Here is a 13,256-nt window from a genome sequence, read left to right on the forward strand (position 1 = left end):
TGCTCCCCAAGAATCCACTAGGGCCACCGTATTCTCCTCACGCCCTCACACAATGCGAGATGCCGTGATTCCACTATTGGTGCCCTTGAAGGTGGCGACCGGACCTTTACAAACAAGGTTGGGGCAATCTCCACAACTTAAGCGGAGGCTCCCAACAATACCACGAAGCTTCACCACAATGGACTATGGCTCCATGGTGACCTCAACCGTCTAGGGTGCTCAAACACCCAAGAGTAACAAGATCCGCTAGGGATAGGTGGGGGAATTGAAAATCTCTTGGTGGAAGTGTAGATCGGGGCCTTCTCAACCATTCCCGAGCAAATCAACAAGTTTGATTGGCTAGAGAGATAGATCGGGCGAAAATGGAGCTTGGAGCATTAATGGAGCTTGAGAGGGAAGAGGTAGGTCAACGGGGAAGAAAGGGACCCCCTTTTATAGTGGGGGCAACAATCCAACCGTTTCCCCACTAAACAGCCCCGCAGAGGGCGGTAGTACCGCTTGGGGGGCGGTACTACCGCTGAGCCAGCGGTACTGCCGTACCAACTAGCGGTACTGCCGCGCAGAGGAGAGAAGCGGGGACCTGGACCCAGAGCGGTACTACCGCGGTGGTAAGGGCGGTACTACCGCTGAGAAGCGGTACTACCACCTCTACTACCGCAACTAGTGCCACAAATCCCGACACGAGAAAAAGAGCCCTCGAGTCGAGGCGGTAGGGGCCAGGCAGGCCAGCGGTAGTACAGCTGCGGAGTCACCGGCGGTACTACCGCTGCGGAGCGGTACTGCCGCTTGTGACCCCTGAGTGGTACTAGTGCTGGGTAGCATGGTACTATCGCTGGGACCCATACAAGACACACAAGAGAGAAAAGATCTCTCCATTGAAGCGGAAGTCGAGGAGGAGCCAGGCAGGCCAGCGGTAGTACAGCTGCGGAGTCACCGGCGGTACTACCGCTGCGAAGCGGTACTGCCGCTTGTGACCCCTCAGCGGTACTACCGCTGGGTAGCACGGTACTACCGCGGGGACCCAGACAAGACACACAAGAGAGAAAAGATCTCTCCATGAAGCGGAAGAGCTCTGAGGGTGAGAAGCGGAAGTATACGTGTTGATTCCACCCAAGCAATACCACAGCGGACCCCCTCTTGATAGTACGGTGCCCTCTATGCAACTAGACCATCGAAAGAGAAATGAAAGAGCTACACCGTCTTGAACGACACTCTGAGGGGAAGAAATCGTCTCCTGCCAAGGATGAATCTCTGAAACGCTCAAAGCACACGATTAGTCCGCAAACACGTTGTCATCAATCACCAAAACCACATCGAGAGAGAGATGCCTCAACAATCTCCCCCTTTTTGGTGGATTGATGACAACTAGGGATTTGCACAAAGAAAAGATATAAAAGTAAGGATACTTAGAACTACAAAATATAGACGGGCTCCCCCTGAATGTGTGCACCTAGTTAGTGGAGCCTTTGGAATGCAAGACATACACATCCGGATCAACACTCCCCCTATATTTTATACTCCAACAATTCTAAGCACATGATATAAGAGAGAAGGGTAGAACACAGGATAAGCATGCAACTCATAAGATACTACAGGTACTGAATAGACATAAGTAATAAGGTAGCGATAGGGAGCATATGTCTCACACCATATGACTAGAACTTACGTCTCACTGGCACCAAACCAAACCAAACCAAACAAAGACAACTAGAGAACACACGAGAAAACACAAGACACAAAGACACACTCGCAACACAGCAACAACCCAAATCCCTAACTCTCTCCCACTTTGGCATCGAGACACCAAAAGGGCAAAGAGCGTTGCTACGGCTCCAGGTGATGGCCAGTTGAGGATCTCGAACATCACATCTCAGCGTGATCATCTGCATCTCCGTCGTTGGTCGGAAACTGCTCGACGTCTGAATCAGTCCAAGGGCAATGCTGGTGAATCCATTCTTCCTCTTTAGTGATCTATCCCTCAGAACCGCTGACAACGGTCGCACCCAGGTGACGCATGAGCTCCTTGTGGCGCACCCTAGCCTGCTTCTCAGCCACATGAGTCATGTACTGACCATGAGACTCCATGCAGAAAAGCTTCTTCATCTTGCGTCTGAGCTTCTTTGCCCAAGAAGGTTCTGCACTAGCGGTTCCAAAGTCCTCCTTGTGATCATCAGTTGCAGCCTCACCCTCAGCTTCCATGGCAGCAGCAGCAGTAGATGGACCCCCGGGTTTAGGCGCTGGGGTGCCCCAATTGTCCTTCTTCTTCAGACGCTTGATCTCATGAGAAACCAAGTCTCCAGTTTCCAGCAACACTCTGGGATAGACACGACCCCAGGCCTTCTCAATGAGCCTCATGATGAATGGACCATATATCGGGCACTTGCGCTCAGAAATGGCAGAGAGAAGTTCAGACCACATAACATGAGAAATGTCCAGGCTCTCTCCAGTGTTTGCTTCCTTCTCATGCTGGCAGAAAAGAAGCATGTCCACGAGATAGGAGTGGACCTGATCCAGATTCCCGATGCGAGGGAAGAGAATCTCACGGAAGACACGATGAAGAACATACAGATACGTAGACAACTCATAGGTTTCCTTCTTGGTCACTGGGTGAACCTTCACAGTGCAGTAGGGCCAAAGGGCTTGCTTGTGAGTGGATGTAGCATTGCGGTGAGGGCGGAAGCCTACTGGAGTCTCAAGCCCGTTATCTTCCACATCAAGTAACTCCATGAAGGCCTTCCACTTGACGGAAAGCAACTTGCCATTGGTCATCCAAGTCAGAGTCCGGTCGGCATCAGTTCCAAGATGAACGGTAGCAAAGATTGGGCCACCAAGTCTGCATCAAAATCCTTGTTGAACTGCATGATCCTGAGAATGTTCAGCTGATTACACATCTGAAGGGCTTCGCCAAAGTACTCAGGGTCCTTCTCCATGGCATCAGTGTCGATGGAGCGAACATCAACATAGAGATTCTTCCTGGCCTTGATCACATCAAAATAGATGGCAAACTGTAAGCGGTTCCAGAACGGGCGGTTGACCAAAGTGGGATCTTGGTCCGCCTCATAGGGGTTGCGGCGACGCTTTTCTCAAAACTCCTTGGCAGTCATCTCAGTCACAGTCTTTCCCTTTGGCTTGTTGGCGGATCTCTTCGACTGCTGAGGTGGTGGAGGTGCACTTGCGGATGCGCCTGCTAGTGGCGGTTGAGTGCTAGAGGAACCACCTGCTGGCTCAGAGGTGAGGTAGCGCGTTGACGTTGCACGCCCGGGGTTGACATGGCGGACCTGCTGCTCAGGATGATCATCACCTGGAACCAAACACAAGAAAACACAAAACAACCAGAAAGAACGAGCATAAGCCAACAAACACAACAAAAGGATCAAGGTATGGCAGGAACATGATGGAACTTGGCAGGCAGCGGTAGTACCGCGCCATGCATGCGGCAGTACTGCCCAAGCGGCAGTACTGCTCCAAAGAGAGCGGTAGTACCGCTCGAGGCAGGGAGACAGCAGTTCTCTACTACCGTGGTCAGATCCGGCACTACCGGCCTGCCAAATTCAAAAATATTCCTACCAAACTCTAATCTAGATAGTCTAGTTGCCTTCTCCAACCTACTCAAGCTTAGATTTAGCCAAAAATCTAGATATGCAACCACCATTGCCCCTAAGACGCAAAATATAAAAATGAGACAAAGGGAGAGAAGGAACGGGGGCAATACCAGCATCCATGGCAAGAGAACGAGGTGGGGATCGACTCCACCGAAGGAAATGGAGAGGGACGCCCCGGAGACGAAGATCCGCCGGAGTCCTCCCGCGGTGATGCGAGGCTGGAGAGAGGAAGAGGAACGAGGGGGCGAAGCGAATGGGTATGGGGGAGAAGAAACCTCCCCCCTGCCCCGATATAACCCCCCGGTCCCGTCCCTCAGCGGTAGTACCGCGCTGGGGGGCGGTAGTACCACTTATAAGCGGTAGTACCGCGCTCCACCAGCGGTAGTACCGCCCAGCACGCCACGGCAACTAAACAACACGGCTTAGCTCGAAAGAAAAACAAAAAGAAGGCAAGAAGAAGAGAGAACACACCAGCAAAAGGCCAAGACACACCTCTTCAAGAGAGGGCGGTGGCCGAGGCCACCTATGTTTGAGTCAAGAGGTATGGCACCGTGAAGAATTTAACCTTGGGCCCACGACCAAAACTCGTCTTTGAAGCGCAAGTACCATCAATAATGGCTAATGTGAAAGACTTGATCAATTTGTGCATAATGGGGGGAGGGAGAGTTCATTGAGAGAACAACACCCCCCTATGTCCATGCCTACATCTAAACTAGACAACAAGTTGAGTGTGGTGGGGTGTGCAAGGGTTCAAGTCACATTGCTCGAATCAATGATATTTAGCTCATGCCTTAACTCGCGAAATCTTGCTTCATCCAAGGGCTTCGTGAAAATATCTGCAAGGTTATCATGAGTGTTGACATAGTTGAGCTCGATCTCTCCTCACCTAATGTGATCCCGGATGAAGTGATATCGAATCTCAATATGCTTCGTCTTGAAGTGTTGCACCGGGTTGAGAGAGATCTTGATGGCACTTTCATTGTCACACCAAAGAGGCACTTTGTCACAAATGACACCGTAATCCTTTAAAGTTTGCCTCATCCATAAGAGTTGTGCACAACAACTACTGGCCGCTACATACTCTGCTTCGATGGACGATAGAGACACACAACTTTGCTTTTTAGAAGACCAACTTACCAAAGAGCAACCAAGGAATTGGCACCCTCCGGAAGTGGACTTCCTATCCACTTTGTCTCCCGCCCAATCAGAATCTGAATACCCTACAAGCTTGAAGTTTGCTCCCCTTGGGTACCATAAGCCAAAGTTTGGGGTATGAGCCAAATATCGAAAGATTCGTTTGACCGCCACATAGTGACTTTCCTTAGGTGCGGCTTGAAACCATGCACAAATTCCCACACTCAACATGATATCCGGTCTAGATGCACAAAGGTAAAGCAAGGATCCAATCATGGAGCGATATACCTTTTGATCCACCGCTTTACCATTGGGATCTATGTCAAGTTGGCACTTGGTGGGCATTGGAGTGGAAGTCGGCTTGACGTCACTTAGCTTGAATCCCTTGAGCATGTATTGAGTGTATTTGTCTTGGTTGATGAAGGTTCCTTCTCTTCTTTGCTTCACTTCGAACCCTAGAAAGAACTTCAACTCTCACATGGAAGACATCTCGAACTTTGAGGTCATGAGAGCGGCAAATTCCTCATTGAAAGCTTTGTTAGGGGAACCAAAAATAATATCATCAACATATAATTGGCACACAAACAACTCCCCTTTGACCTTCTTAGTAAAGAGAGTGGGGTCGATTAGCCCAACTTCAAAACCACGGTCTTGTAACAACTCGGTGAGGTGGTCATACCACGCACATGGGGCTTGTTTAAGGCCATATAGTGCCTTATCGAGTTGATACACATGATCGGGAAAGTAGGGATCCTCGAACCCGGGGGGTTGCTTGACATAAACCAATTCATTAATAGGACCATTAAAAAAAGCACTCTTCACATCCATTTGTTGTAACTTAAAGTTATGATGAGAAGCATATGCAATCAACATGCGAATGGATTCAAGACGAGCAACGGGAGCAAAGGTTTCACCATAGTCGATACCCTCGACTTGGGAGTATCCTTGTGCTACCAAATGAGCCTTGTTGCGAATGATAATCCCATGGGCATCTTGCTTGTTCTTAAATATCCACTTGGTTCCAATGACATTGTGGTTCCCCGTTGGTCTTGGCACCAATCTCCACACTTTGTTGCGCTCAAAGTTGTTGAGTTCTTCATGCATGGCATTGAGCCAATCCGGATCTTCGAGCGCCTCATAGACCTTGTGAGGTTCGACACAAGAGACAAACGCGTGATGCTCCCAATAGTTTGCTAATTGTCTACGAGTGCTTACCCCCTTTCTTAAGCTTCCAAGCACATTCGTCATGAGATGATCCTTGGTGGAGAGCTTTGAAGCAACCTTGGCGGCACGATGCTCCAATTCCTCCTCGGGGGTGAGACGAGAAGAGGTCACTTGATCATCTTGAGCGTCATCTTGAGCTTGTTCTTGTTCTTGAACTTGCTCGGAGGAGAGAACTTGACCTTGGGCATCACTTGGTGTGTCAACACCGTCTTGAGCATGATCTTGCCCTTGGTCTTGTTCTTGAGGATGAAGGCCTTCATGTTGTTCTTCAGAAGCGTGTGGGCCTTGGGTTGGTGATGGCTCCACTTGAGTGGAGCATTTTCCTTCTCCTTCGGCCACAAGGGGTTCCTCAATGGGTAGGATAAAGCCAACACCCATTCTTCTTATGACTTGAGGAGGAATTTCATCACGTAGATCACAAGTGCCACTTTGCTCCACTTGGGAGCCGTTATTTTCATCAAACTCCACGTTACACGTCTCCTCAATAAGTCCCGTGGATTTATTGAGGACACAGTAAGCATGAGAGTTTGTAGCATAACCAAAAAATATGCCCTCATAAGCTCTAGCTTCAAATTTAGACAACCGAACACCTTTCTTGAGAATGAAACACTTACACCCGAACACCCCAAAGTACTTGAGGTTGGGCTTGTTACCGGTGAGTATCTCATATGGAGTCTTGTTCAAGCCCTTGCGGAGGTAGAGCCGGTTGGATGCATGACACGTGGTGTTGATGGCTTCGGCCCAAAAGTTGTATGGAGACTTGAACTCCGCCATCATGGTCCTTGCCGCATCCATCAACGTCCGATTCTTCGTCTCCGCAACACCGTTTTGTTGAGGGGTGTAAGGTGCGGAATATTGATGCTTGATCCCCTCATCACTAAGAAACTCATCCAAGGTGTAGTTCTTGAACTTAGTGCCGTTGTAACTTCTTATTGTCAAGATCTTTGCATTGTGTTGACGTTGTGCTTCATTGGCAAAGTCAATGACGATTTGTTGGGTCTCGCTCTTCCTCTTGAAGAAATACACCCAAGTGTATCTTGAGTAGTCATCCACAATCACCAAGCAATACTTCCTACCCCCAAGACTATCGAAGGATGGAGGCCCAAAGAGATCCAAGTGAAGGAGCTCCAAAGGCCTCTTTGAGTAAATGATAGTCGTGGGAGGGTGAGCCTTCTCATGTAGTTTTCCTTCGATACAAGCACTGCAAGCACGATATTTAGCAAAACTAACATTCGTTAGTCCACGGACATGGTCCCCCTTGAGAAGACTTTGCAAAGATCTCATATTGACATGGGCTAAACGGAGATGCCAAAGCCATCCCACATCAACTTTAGCCATTAGGCATGTCGCGGTCTTAGTGGGTCGCTCCGAAAAGTTAATCACATATAGACCGTTCTCGCATGCCCAACAAAGGCTACTTTAAGAGTCTTGCTCCACAAGAGGGCCACGACATCGATATCAAAGAAAGTGGCAAAGCCCATGATTGCAAGTTGACGAACGGAAAGTAAATTGTATGCAAGGGACTCAACACGCATGACCTTCTCGATCGTGAGATCATGAGAAATGACTACCTTGCCAAGTCCCAATACCTTAGAAGATGAGGCGTCACCCCACTCGACATTGGTGGGCATAGATGGAATCTTGTGCACGTCCACCACCAAGTCCTTGCTTCCGGTCATATTATTTGTAGCTCCGCTATCGAGCAACCATGATCCCCCACCGGAAGCAAACACCTACAAGAGATCAATGCTTGGTTTTAGGTACCCATTTTGTAATGGGTCCTTTGATGTTAGTAACAAGGGTCTTTGGAACCCAAATAGACCATTCAATGTACTCATGAGGGGAACCAACAAATTTGTCATAGACATGCCCATCACTAGCCCGACATAACACATAAGTAGGATTAAAGTCGTCGGCTTTGATGGAAGGAGTGGCATTGCCCTTTTTGACACAGCCACCCTTCGCATTGTTCTTCTTCTCCTTGGAAGCACTCTCTCCCTCCTTCACAAAGGTTTGCATGAGAGGAGGAGGTCATTTGGTCTTGTCATTCTTCTTCTTGTTCTTGGACTCGGGCACGTACCCAATCCCTTCCTTAGCCACAACTCCCTTTTGGTTGGTCAAGAGGTCGTTGAGGTTCTTCTTGTCTTGTATGCAAGACACAAGACCTTTCTCAAGTTGCACCTTTAGCTTAGCGTTCTCCTCAACAAGATGCACATGCTCACAACACGGGTTAGTAGCATTTGCATTATCAATTAACATCATACGAGGAAAAGTGGCTTTTTCCTTGGTTAGATTTACTTGAAGTTGATCATGAGACTCTTTGAGGCTAGCATGAGCACCCTTCAATACCTATTGAGCCTTGTCAAGTAGATCAAACTCCTCTTTGAGTCTAGCAAGATCAACCTCAAGTTCGGCCTTCTCGGATTTTAGCACACGAGAAACAATGAGAACATGATCAAAATCTTTCTTTAACTTAGCATGATCAACGTTGTGTGACTCCTCAAGAGCCAAACGAAGACCACGCTCTTCCTCAAGAGCATTGGAAAGATCCGAGATATCATCGACATAGTCACGACTATGCCCTTCCATCTTAGAGATGGTATCTTCATGAGCCTCGATCATGTCATTGGCTTCACCAAGTTGTTCCAAGAGAGCAACAAAGTGCTTCTTGGATTTACCCTTAAGTTTGCCCATAAAGGCATCAAACTCATTCACCTCCACATTAGCTCCCTCATGTTCATCAATGCTATCCATCGAACAAGGATGATTAATGATGGTAGTTTTGATGTTGGAGGTTACCTTGTTGGTGGCTTTAGCCATGAGGCACTTGGCGGTGATGCTCTCATTGGGTGAGTCAAAGAGAGACACCCGTGGAGTCGTTGCAATGGCAACAGAGGCCATGGCAACCGACTCACCATCTTCATCATCATCATCATCCTCATTGTACTCTTCTTGTACCACCAATGCCTTGGGGGGAGTCTTCTTGGTGAAGTTGCTCTTGTTGGGGAACGACTTGGCCTTGTCCTTTTGGATGAGCTTTCCACCATTGTCTTCCCTCTTCTCATACGGGCACTCCGCAACAAAATGACTCACATTGCCACAATTGTAGCAAGTCCTTACACGTTGCTTGCTCTTCGTGCCACTTGAGTTGTTTTTGTTAAAGTTTGGCCTTGAGTTTTCTTGCTCCAAAATTGCCTTGAAGCAAGTGCCATGTGTTCATGATACACTAGTAGAAAATGAAGCTTTAAAACCGGTTCGTAAGGGCCTTTAGTGCCGGTTCCATAATCGGCACTAATTGGTGGGCACTAAAGGCCCCCCCTTTAGTACCGGTTCGGCACGAACCGACGCTAAAGTGCCACCACGTGGCGTGAGCTCGCGCCCTGGTATGGGGGACCTTTAGTATCGGTTGGTGTTACCAACCGGTACTAAAGGTTTTTTTTGAATTTTTTTTTAAAAAAATTGGAAAAATATTTGATTATTTTTTTTCGATTTTTAATTTTTCTGAATTATTTGGTGATTTAGTCTCTAATCACCTCTCTTAACTGCTCAAGTGTGGATCACTCATTCCAAATCATCTAACTTCCCCACCGGTCACCCATCCCTCTCACTACTCCAGCCCGAGCACGCTTAACTTTCGGGTTCTATTCTCCTTCGTTTCCAAGTCTGCACTTGTTGTTTTCCTGACAATAGTAAGATGTCAATCCTATTAACCCTCAGGAGTTTAGCTTGAGCATGAAGTCACACATTTCACTATTTGAGTTTGAAACTATTATTCTAAAAAACAGTAATTATTTAGTAACACTAATATTTCTTGAATAAGTTTGACCATAGTTTGACCATAGTTTGACCATAGTTTGACCATAGTTTGACCAGATTTGACCAAAATTCAAAAAATTGAAATAATTATTTAGTAACACTAATATTGTTGAATAATTATGTAGTAACATTAATACTTCTTGAATAAGTAGTTTGACCAGATTTAACAAAAAAAATTAAAAAACTTAAATTTGACCACATCTTTTTTTCCTTTTGGAATTTGAGGATTCTAAAAAATTGCAAACAGGCCATAGGCCGTCTCCATCGGATGCGGATTTTCGTGCTGAATTTTTTGATATATTATACTTTTTTTCCGACATCGTATGCAAAAGTTATAGCCGTTTTACATTTTCCCTACACTTTTTGCAAAACATGTCCAAATTTAAGTTTTCAAATTTTCCTAACTAGTAGATGTAGTAATATAACTACCTCTCGAAGGATTTTATTTTTTTGAAGTTTTTATCATTTTCTTTTGATTTTTTCAGAACTGAAATGGCGACACACAGGGGGGGGGGTAGAGTTTGAAAATTGCCCTATAGTGCCGGTTTGTGTCACAAACCGGTACTATAGGTTAAGACTCTTTAGTGCCGGTTTGTGACACAAACCTGTACTATAGGTTAGACCTTTAGTACCGGTTTGTGTCACAAACCGTCACTAAAGGGGCTCGTGGGGCCCTGGCCTGACGCCAGCCTGCCACCACCCCTTTAGTACCGGTTCGTGGCACGAACCGGTACTAAAGGTTCATTACGAACCGACACTAATGCATAGCCATTCGAACCGGCACTATTGATCACATTAGTGCCGGTTTTTTACAAACCGGCACTAATGTGCTTCACGTTTGACCCTTTTTCTACTAGTGATATGCATACTTTGTATCTTCGGGGTTGCTCTCCTCTTCTTCCTCTTCTTCTTCTTCAACGCAGAGCTTGGCCTTTAATTCAAGGTTGGGCTTCTTTGCCCTTTGAGAACGAAGCACCACATTGTCGGCAGTCTTATCCAAAATGTTCATGGCCACAAACTCATCCAACACTTCGCTTGAGGTCAAAGTGTGGAAGTCCAGCCTTTGACGAATGACGGAGGACATGGCCTTGTGGTAGGGCATCATTGCCTTGAGGAATTTGCGCTTGATCCAATTGTCATCCGTGTCCTTGCTCCCGTGATCTCGGAGTGAGACCGCGAGTTTGGTTACTCTCCGATAAAGCTCACGAGGTTCTTCATCTTCTTTCATTGCAAACTCATCGGCCTCATCTTGCACCACTTCATAGTTGGAGCGTTGAATGCTTGCGCTTCCCCGGTAGAGTGACACAACACAAAGCCATGCGTCCTTGGCCAAGGCGAAGGGCCGAAGATGAGGTAGATCTTCGGGTGGAATTGCATCTTGAATGATGAAGAGAGCATTCTCATTGAATTGATTATCCGCGGCTTCTTGAGGAGTGAAGTTGCTTGGATCATGCGGATAGAAACCTTCTTCAATGATTCTCCAAAGATTAGTGTTCACATGATTTAAATGACGTTTAAAGTGGTAAACCTAAGAATCAAAGTCCTCATTTTTCACAATCTTAGGGGGAGGACCGGCATGATTCAAATGAGTGGAAGGAACCAGTCCACCATAAACAAGTGGTGGTTCCACATGAGCAAAGATGCCGGTGCCATTCTTACCACTAGAATAAGGAGCCTTTTCGCTACTAGCTTCCCCCTTATCGGAGGTAGCATCCGTCACCTTGTCGGTGGGATTACCCACTTTCAACGATGCGGTGGATAGTTTAAGCCCTTCAAGGAATTTAGTAAACATGCTTTCAACCTCGGTCGTCATGGAGGTTTTCAATGTCTCCAAGGCCACATTGAACTCCTCACAAGAGATCGAGGTTCCCCCATCGCCCGTAGATGAGATCCGATTCACACCGGAGTGTTCCTCCACACCGTCTAGGGTATCAACCATACTCTTCGGACGGTAAAGTCCTTAGTAAAGAGACGAGGCTCTGATACCAATTGAAAGGATCGATATGGTTGACTAGAGGGGGGGTGAATAGGCAACTAACAATTTTTAACTTTTCTTTTCCAAATTAAACTTTGCATCAAAGTAGGTTGTCTAGATGTGCAACTAGGTGAGCAACCTATATGATGCAATAACAACAAACAAACAAGCAAGCAAGAGAAGTAACACTAAAGAGCTTGCACAAGTAAAGGTAAGAAATAACCAAGAGTGGATCCGGTGAAGACGAGGATGTGTTACCGAAGTTCCTTCCTTTTGAGGGGAAGTACGTCTCCGTTAGAGCGGTGTGGAGGCACAATGCTCCCCAAGAAGCCACTAGGGCCACCGTATTCTCCTCACGCCCTCACACAATGCGAGATGCCGTGATTCCACTATTGGTGCCCTTGAAGGCGGCGACCAGACCTTTACAAACAAGGTTGGGGCAATCTCCACAACTTAATCGGAGGCTCCCAGCAATACCACGAAGCTTCACCACAATGGAATATGGCTTCGTGGTGACCTCAACCGTCTAGGGTGCTCAAACACCCAAGAGTAATAAGATCCACTAGGGATAGGTGGGAGATTCAAAAATCTCTTGGTGGAAGTGTAGATCGGGGCCTTCTCAACCACTCCCAAGCAAATCAACAAGTTTAATTGGCTAGAGAGATAGATCGGGCGAAAATGGAGTTTGGAGCATTAATGGAGCTTGAGAGGGAAGAGGTAGGTCAACGGGGAAGAAGGGGACCCCCTTTTATAGTGGGGTCAACAATCCAACCGTTGCCCGATGACCCACAAGTATAGGGGATCTATCGTAGTCCTTTCGATAAGTAAGAGTGTCGAACCCAACGAGGAGTAGAAGGAAATGATAAGCGGTTTTCAGCAAGGTATTCTCTGCAAGTACTGAAATAAGTGATAACAGATAGTTTTGTGATATGATAAATTGTAACGAGCAACAAGTAACAAAAGTAAATAAAGTGCAGCAAGGTGGCCCAATCCTTTTGTAGCAAAGGACAAGCCAGAACAAACTCTTATAATAGGAAAAGCGCTCCCGAGGACACATGGGAATATCGTCAAGCTAGTTTTCATCACGTTCATATGATTCGCGTTCGATACTTTGATAATTTGATATGTGGGTGGACCGGTGCTTGGGTACTGTTCTTACTTGAACAAGCATCCCACTTATGATTAACCTCTATCGCAAGCATCCGCAACTACAACAAAAGTATTAAGGTAAACCTAACCATAGCATGAAATATATGGATCCAAATCAGCCCCTTACGAAGCAACGCATAAACTAGGGTTTAAGCTTCTGTCACTCTAGCAACCCATCATCTACTTATTACTTCCCAATGCCTTACTCTAGGCCCAAATAATGGTGAAGTGTTATGTAGTCGACGTTCACATAACACCACTAGAGGCTAGACAACATACATCTTATCAAAATATCAAACGAATACCAAATTCACATGACTACTCATAGCAAGACTTCTCCCTTGTCCTCAGGAACG

The sequence above is a fragment of the Triticum dicoccoides genome, chromosome 7A, assembly GCF_002162155.2.
Source record: "Triticum dicoccoides isolate Atlit2015 ecotype Zavitan chromosome 7A, WEW_v2.0, whole genome shotgun sequence".
NCBI lineage: Eukaryota > Viridiplantae > Streptophyta > Magnoliopsida > Poales > Poaceae > Triticum > Triticum dicoccoides.